The sequence below is a fragment of the Peromyscus eremicus genome, chromosome 23, assembly GCF_949786415.1.
Source record: "Peromyscus eremicus chromosome 23, PerEre_H2_v1, whole genome shotgun sequence".
Lineage (NCBI taxonomy): Eukaryota > Metazoa > Chordata > Mammalia > Rodentia > Cricetidae > Peromyscus > Peromyscus eremicus.
Window position 1 is genome coordinate 39,866,062 of NC_081438.1, and position 7,323 is coordinate 39,873,384.

The 7,323-nt window shown below is 45.9% G+C and overlaps 1 long non-coding RNA gene across 1 annotated transcript; it reads left to right on the forward strand.

Moving 5' to 3' along the window:
- The first annotated feature begins 296 nt into the window (after positions 1–296).
- LOC131898312 (uncharacterized) lies at positions 297–3,885 on the forward strand. Its single transcript, XR_009375895.1, has 3 exons — positions 297–661; positions 1,700–1,893; positions 3,098–3,885. It is a non-coding gene; the product is annotated as an uncharacterized LOC131898312 (long non-coding RNA).
- Positions 3,886–7,323: the final 3,438 nt, after the last annotated feature.

Genomic DNA, 7,323 nt, shown 5'->3' on the forward strand with positions numbered 1-7,323 from the left:
CAGACAGTTGCGAGATGCCATATGGGTGCTGGGAATCGAACCTGGGTCCAAGAGCAGTCAGTGCTTAACCACTGAGTCATCTCTCTGTCCCTGATTTTTGATTTTTGATTTTTTTTTTTTTTTTTTTTTTTTTGGTTTTTCGAGACAGGGTTTCTCTGTGTAGCTTTGCGCCTTTCCTGGGACTCACTTGGTAGTCCAGGCTGGCCTCGAACTCACAGAGATCCACCTGGCTCTGCCTCCCGAGTGCTGGGATTAAAGGCATGCGCCACCACCGCCCGGCCTCTGATTTTTGATTTTTAAGGTAGGACTCACTGTGTAGCTGATGCTGGTCTCAGACTCTGCCTGTCTCCACATCTCAAGTCCCCAGGTTAACTTATCGATACCATCCTGTCATTTGATGGGATTTCAAGTACCCATCTCAGAGGAAGGACTACAGGCAAGATCCCTCTGTACCTTGCTGAGCACAGCAGGTATGAAGAACCAAATGAAAAAGACTCACTACTGTTGCTTCATCTCTGCATGGCTAGTTGAGAAGGCATGGTGTGGTGTGACAAGCCAGTGAATTTGCACCATATGCAAAGCTTCCACAGATAATAAAGCCGAGAGCATTGTTTAAAGCATGGTGCAAATTGTTTCTCCAACACAGGTGATGCCATTTTTGGTAAGTGATACAGACTTTATTTTTTCCCCGTACAACTTTACATTTAATTAATTTCTGATATACTGCACTGATGTGTTTCCTGAGGGTTTTAGTCTTAATGTTTATTTGATACAAGAACAGCTGCCTTCAGTCTCCGTGATGTTGTTTTTTTTTCAAGTCGACACAAGCTACAGCCATCTAAGAAAAGGGAACCTCAACAAGAGAATGCTGCCATCACATTGGCCCATGGCAAGTCTGTGGGGCATATTCTTAATTGATGACTGATGTGAAAGGGCCCAGCCCACAGAGGGTGGTGCCAACCCAGAGCAAGCCATGGGGACACATGCCAGCAAGCAGCTTTCCTTCATAGCCTCTGTACCAATCAGTTCCTGCTCTGAAGTCCCTCAGTGGGTTACTGTAGAGGGAAACCAGGGAAGAAGACACCATGGCTGTGAATACCCTCTCATATAGACTCACAGCTGGGGCAAACTAGAGAAGGTACCCCCCCCCCTCCTCCACTAACTGGGGCGGGATCTCACTGTGTAGTCCTGGCGGGCCTGGACCCCACTATATAGACCAGGCTGTCCTCAAACTCACAGAGGTCCACTGGTCTCTGCCTCCCGAGTGCTAAGGGTATTCATCATCATGGCCAGCTTATAACATCCTTTTTATTCAGGCTCTTTTAAAATGTAACTTAATTTTCAATTTTTTACTATTCTTATTATTCCTTTTAGAAACTCTTTGACAATTTCATATACATATATAGAGATACATATTCAATATATATATACACATATATACATATATCTACATAATGATGAATTTTAGTCATTTTCACCTCCATTCCCACCTTTCATCACCTTCTCTGTCCCACTGAACTCCTTATCCCCCACAAAGTTCCTCTCTTATATCACCTCTTCTTTTATGTATGACCCATGAAGTTCCACTAGAGTCTCTTATATGAGTGGGAGGTGGGTTATTTACCTGCCAAGGGAAAAAGTGACATTCTCTCCCCTAGCAACCACTAACTGAATCTTGGCTGTTTGATCTGCTCCATAGGCTTTCCCAGTGCAGGCTAGTCAGATGCTGGAACCCCAGGGAGCTGCTGAAGTGTGCAGATAAACCGCATAGGAGCTGGACCCAAGGGTGCAGCTCCTGGGGGTGCCCACTTGGTTTACCCCCCCCCCCCCGCCATGTTCCTTTAGTTTCGTCTTGAGTTCTCCAGCACCGAGTCCCTCAGCTCCCCAAGCAAGGTGGGTTCATTATTAGACCCTTAGCCTCTGTGTGTGTGTGTGTGTGTGTGAAGATCCTTTTACTGCCCAGGGAATGAAAGGGAGCTGAGGATGACTCCCTCCTGATGATTATTAGCCTTGCTGAGGGAGGCATTTCTGTTTCAACTTTTTCCTATAGTTTCAAGGAAGAACTCTCTCTGTTATGTGTAAGAGGAACTCCAATGGTTTCCATTTTATTCTTGGTGTGAACTGATCCATGTGCAGGTGTTTGTATGGTACATCCATGGAAGCAATAACAAGGACCTTTGGCCTTAGAGCTGTGTTATGGAATATTAGTTTAAGATGTGTTACATTTGTTTGTGCTGTAGAAGATCCATTTAAGGAGGCAAAGATGAATTGCATCATTTGTTTACCTCTGTGAAGCTGTGTTACTTTGTCTGCCTAAAACGCCTGATTGGTCTAATAAAGAGCTGAACAGCCAATAGCTAGACAGAAGAGGGATAGGCGGGGCTGGCAGACAGAGAGAACAAATAGGAGGAGAGATCTAGGTTTGTAAGGAGAAGGGTGAGGAGCGAGAAAAGGAGGAGAGGAGGATCCCAGGGTCCAGCCACCCAGCCACACAGCGAGCCACAGAATTAGAAAGAAAGAAAGATATATAGAATTAAGAAGGGTAAAAAGCCCAGAGGCAAAATGTAGTTAAAGAGAAATGGGATAATTTAAGTTAGAAAAGCTGGCTAGAAACAAGCCAAGCTAAGGCCAGGCATTCATAAGTAAGAATAAGTCTCCATGTATTTATTTGGGAGCTGGGTAGTGGGCCCCTAAAGAGTAAAGCTGTTGTTACATTTCAGGAACACATACATATACATTGTAAATAGCTTTAAGTAGCATATTATAATGAACGCTTTCTAAGATCATAATATCCTGGAGATTATTCTGAAAAATACATTTTGTGAGGAATATCTATATATAATAGCATACAGTTAAAAGGTTACTAAAATGAGGTGGTAAAGATTTGACATAGGTACATTATTTTCCAAACCAAATCTTAAGGAGTAAGTCGCACAGTTGGTATAGTTTATATACAACATGTTTATATTTTTCAACAACTAGGACTTTTTCTACACAAGATAACACACATTTTTTTACTCCTGCATAAAACCATATACATGTGAAGCACTCCTAAAACATCTAGGGAAAAAAACCCTCTTTGCCCCATCTGTTCTAGATGGCTGAACACGCTGCGGGCCAGCCACACATCCCACAATCGCTTCTTCGGACATGAAAATGATTGAATTCCCCGAGCAGAAAATAAAAACCACGAAACGGGCCGAATAACAAGCTTCACTTCTGTTCCATCAAACACGGGATTTAAATACACAATTACAATTTTATCCCCTCCCATCATGGCCACTATCCTGTGGAAAACAGCCAACTTGACACCAGCTGAAATGAGCTCGGTGGTCCCAGGGCTAAGTGGGGTTAGCCAAGCAGTCCTGGAAAAGCCCATTCTTGTGTATGACTTTGAGAGAAAGCCATTAGTGCTCTGCGTTTGTGTTCTGGCTGATAATTAAAACAATGCAACCCACAAGAAGAGCAAATCGTGATGCCCTCACTGTCTCTAACTTCAGCCCCTTCTGACGGATAATTTCCACAGAGTTACCCCCAAAACGTCAAGGCATTTGCAAGCAGGAGATGCAATCCTCAAGATGTTCAAAAGGAGCACTAGCCAGTCTTTCAAGTCCTTGATGCTCAAAGTGTAGGTCCACGGGCCAACACCAGGGACAGGTCCCCAGAGCTTGCAAGAGGACAACCCTGTTCGCCTCCCTCCCAGGTGACTGACTTCCTTTAAGATTCAAGACCAGCTGAGTAGTCTTGTTTTCAGCTCCCAGGAGGAGGATGCATCAGAATATGAGATAATTTCACATTTCAAGCGGTTCCTTGCCACAGGGTGGTGGTGGGGTGTTCGGCGGCTACGCAGTCCAACAACACGTGTGGGCTAAGTATAGAGAAGGAAGAAGCATCCAAGAGCACAAGCCGTGCTGGCAAAGACGCTCAGAGAGCCAGTCCATAAATGGGCACCTGCAGTCCTTGGAGGCTTCTGGGATGTTTCTCAAGCCCCACGGCAATAAATTCACAAATCCACCTGATTACAGTTGTAGACACATGGATTAATAATGATCTCGGAGGAGCTGTTTACCACTTTATGTTCAATGCTGGGCCAAGGGAAAAGTGATTCACCCCACAAACAGTCAGTCCTTTTAATTATGCGAACAGGTCTCCCTCCCTCCAGAGGAGGGGCGCGGGGTGAAAAGCTTCGTTTCATAATCCAGGACCAGGAGAGGTCGTAACTGAGATGGGGAAACAGGGTCTGAACTCATTCTCGCTGCAGTTTCCCAGAGGGATCTGGGTCCAAGCCTGCGGACTCCCCTAAAGCCCCACCAGTTACACTCTGTGCAGTACAAGCTCTTGCCTGTGTCAGCAGCCGACAGGCAGGGATCTTCTACTCAGTTTCAAAATTAATTTTCTACCTCAAACTTTGTAATCTTGGGTCCCGAAGATCTTTATGGAGAGAACAGAGGGATCCAGATGTTGAAGCTGAGCTGAGGTCCAGGTGGCCAAGTGATCTCACCCAAGATCACCCAGGTGGTCCCACTGGCTCGGGTCTCTGTGTCTCCTTTACGCTGACCTCCAGTTGACTCCACAGCGTGACTGTCGAGAGAGACGTAGAAATGATACTGAGTAGGGCAGCTCAGCCACCTGCTTTAGTTCATCACTCACTCTGTCATTTTCAGAGGTTCTTACCAGGTTCTGCTTAGATTTTGTTTCCCCAAAAATGTGTTCTTTATGAGTCACCCCAATGTTTCTGAAAATTGAATCATGTGGATGGAGCCTTCATGGATTCCTTAAGCCCCATGTCCTGATAATGAAGATAAAAAACAGTGAGATACACACTCCTTTGAAACAAGACACACAAGCTTGTGTGTGTGTGTGTGTGTGTGTGTGTGTGTGTGTGTGTGTAGATCAGAGGACATCTTGCTGGAATTTCTTTTGTCCTTCCACTATGTGAATCTCATGGATTGAACTCAGGTCCCTAGCTTGGCAGCAAGCACCGTTATCCACTGAACCATCTCGCTGGCCCCTAGCTGTGGCATCTTGGGTAAATGATTTGAGTTTCCCTGAGCCTCACCTCAAAGTAACAACACCTGCTGCACAGTCTGCTGTGAGGATCTAGAGGCAAAGTAAATGTGGGTCACAGTAAATGGGATGCAGACAGGGCACTCGGTAGCACGGGGCGTCTCTGGAGAGGTCAGGGGGACCTCTCTTAGGGAAGAGGAGGGAGAGCATGTCCCTCGACTTCTTGCGGTCTCCTCTTCTTTAGTGTCAAAGCCATCTCATCCAATGTCGGACCGAGAGGCAGGAGACGAAGGCTTTTCATCCGTCTGCTTTCCCTTGTGGACCTGTCTCGCCAAGTCCGTAAGATGGGAACTTAGGAAGCGCCTGGCACCTGTACCTCAGCACTGACAGCAATGCTCCAAGGCAAGAGGCAGGGGCACTGTGGCAGAAACTGCAGGTAAGGGACAGGGGACAAGTTGGACTTGGTTTGAGTCCCATGGGTAGACACAGCAGCTGCTTACTAGAGCCTTACCGACTCCTGGGCACTCGGAGGTTCTCTCCAGCGAGGATGGACATCTCCATGTACCAGCAAGGATACTGTTGCTAACAAATCTTCCCTGAGGGTTGTTTCCATAGCACCGAGTGGAAAATGGTGGTTGCACAAACCTAAGATACCAGTAAGTGAGTCTGGTGTGAGAACAGGATAGGGATTTCGGACAATTTACATGCAGGGAAGGATGCAGAACTGGCTTGTACCACTGCCACAGTGATGCTCTGGTGAAAGCCCAGGACAGTGGGTGGATTGAGAGGTTCTGATGTGCAGAATTAGACTGACATTTCAGTGACTTGCGCGTGCACACTCACCCACATCTCTGTACCTACTTCCTCAGCAAAAAGCTGGTAATAAAGCTGTGGAGCTACATAGCATTATGTAGCAGGTACAGGGATGAGGGCCAGGATGCAGTAGACCAGAAAGGCAAGATGAGGCATGGGAAACACAGGTTTTAGCAACAGGATGAGAAATGAGGGAGAAATCAGGAGGATAAAAACCTTGCACTCAGAAGCCAGGTCTCCCTGTATTCGTAGCACTTGAGATACAGGGAGAGGAGTTGAGTGTCATCCTCAGCTTATTTCAGCATCATTTAAACAGCAAAGCACCTTGTTTTGGAACCTTTCCGCTAAGAAAATGTTTCCATGATAATTATTCTGAATAGCCTGACTCTTCCTCCATGAACTGAATGTTGATATAGAGTCTGTGTTTGTGATAAAATACCTTTGCAGTGAGATTGTAGAAACCAGTGCTGTGAAGTAATCCATACATGGACTGTTGCTAATTCTCGCCAGACTTAGATACAGCAGAAGGTGACCCGTGGCATCCTAGCTCTGACCACTGGGATCAAGAGGCCACTTTCCTGGTATCTGTCTCCTAGAGACTGAGGAGACTCAAAGTGGAGCTTTGTGGAGCTCCTGATTGTCATAACAGACAGGCAGAATGAAGCAAGCTATGCCTCCAACCCAGAGATCCGACTCAGCCATCTGGTTGCTCCCATTGATTCAGGTACTGCCTCAGGGATGGATGAGACCAGCCAGGAGTTTCAGGTCCTACGTCCATGGATTTAAACTATTGTCCATCACAAGGATTTGAAAAATGGTGCATCTGTACTCAACATGTAGGGACTTTTCTCTTGTTATTCTTTAAAGAACACATAGCAAGTACCCACTTAGATTTTTACATTACATCCAGCATCTATTATAAGTGACCCAGAAGTGGCTTAAAGTACCCAGAAGGACATGTAGCCTATGCAAAAATCATATGACATTTTATATATGGGACTTGAGCACTCACAGATTTGGGAATCCATGGATGGTGGGGTCACCCCTGTGTGGGTGCTGAGGGGCAGCTGTATGGGGTGTCCAGTGCCAACTCTTCTCTGCTGGTGAACTGTTTTTACTGCTTCACAGATTTTCAGAACACATGACAACAAGCATCATGTGTACATGCTTTTGGAAAGTATGAAAATACTGTATCTGATTTTTTAAAATTACGCATCATGTAATCTACAGAGACAAACAGTCACAGTTACCCTTACTGGGCCTTAATAGATGATCAGTAAGAACGCAGGCTGGAGAGATGGCTCAGTGGTCAAGAGCACTTACTGCTCTTCCGGAGGACCTGCGTGCAGTTCCCAGCACCCACAACTACATGTATCTTCAGCTCCAGGAGGTCTGATGCTCTCTTCAGTTCTCTGTGGGTGGCTGCACACCCATGCACACACACCCCTCTCTCGCACACACAAAATCAAAAATAAAATAAATAAGAGCTGAAGAGATGCCTCG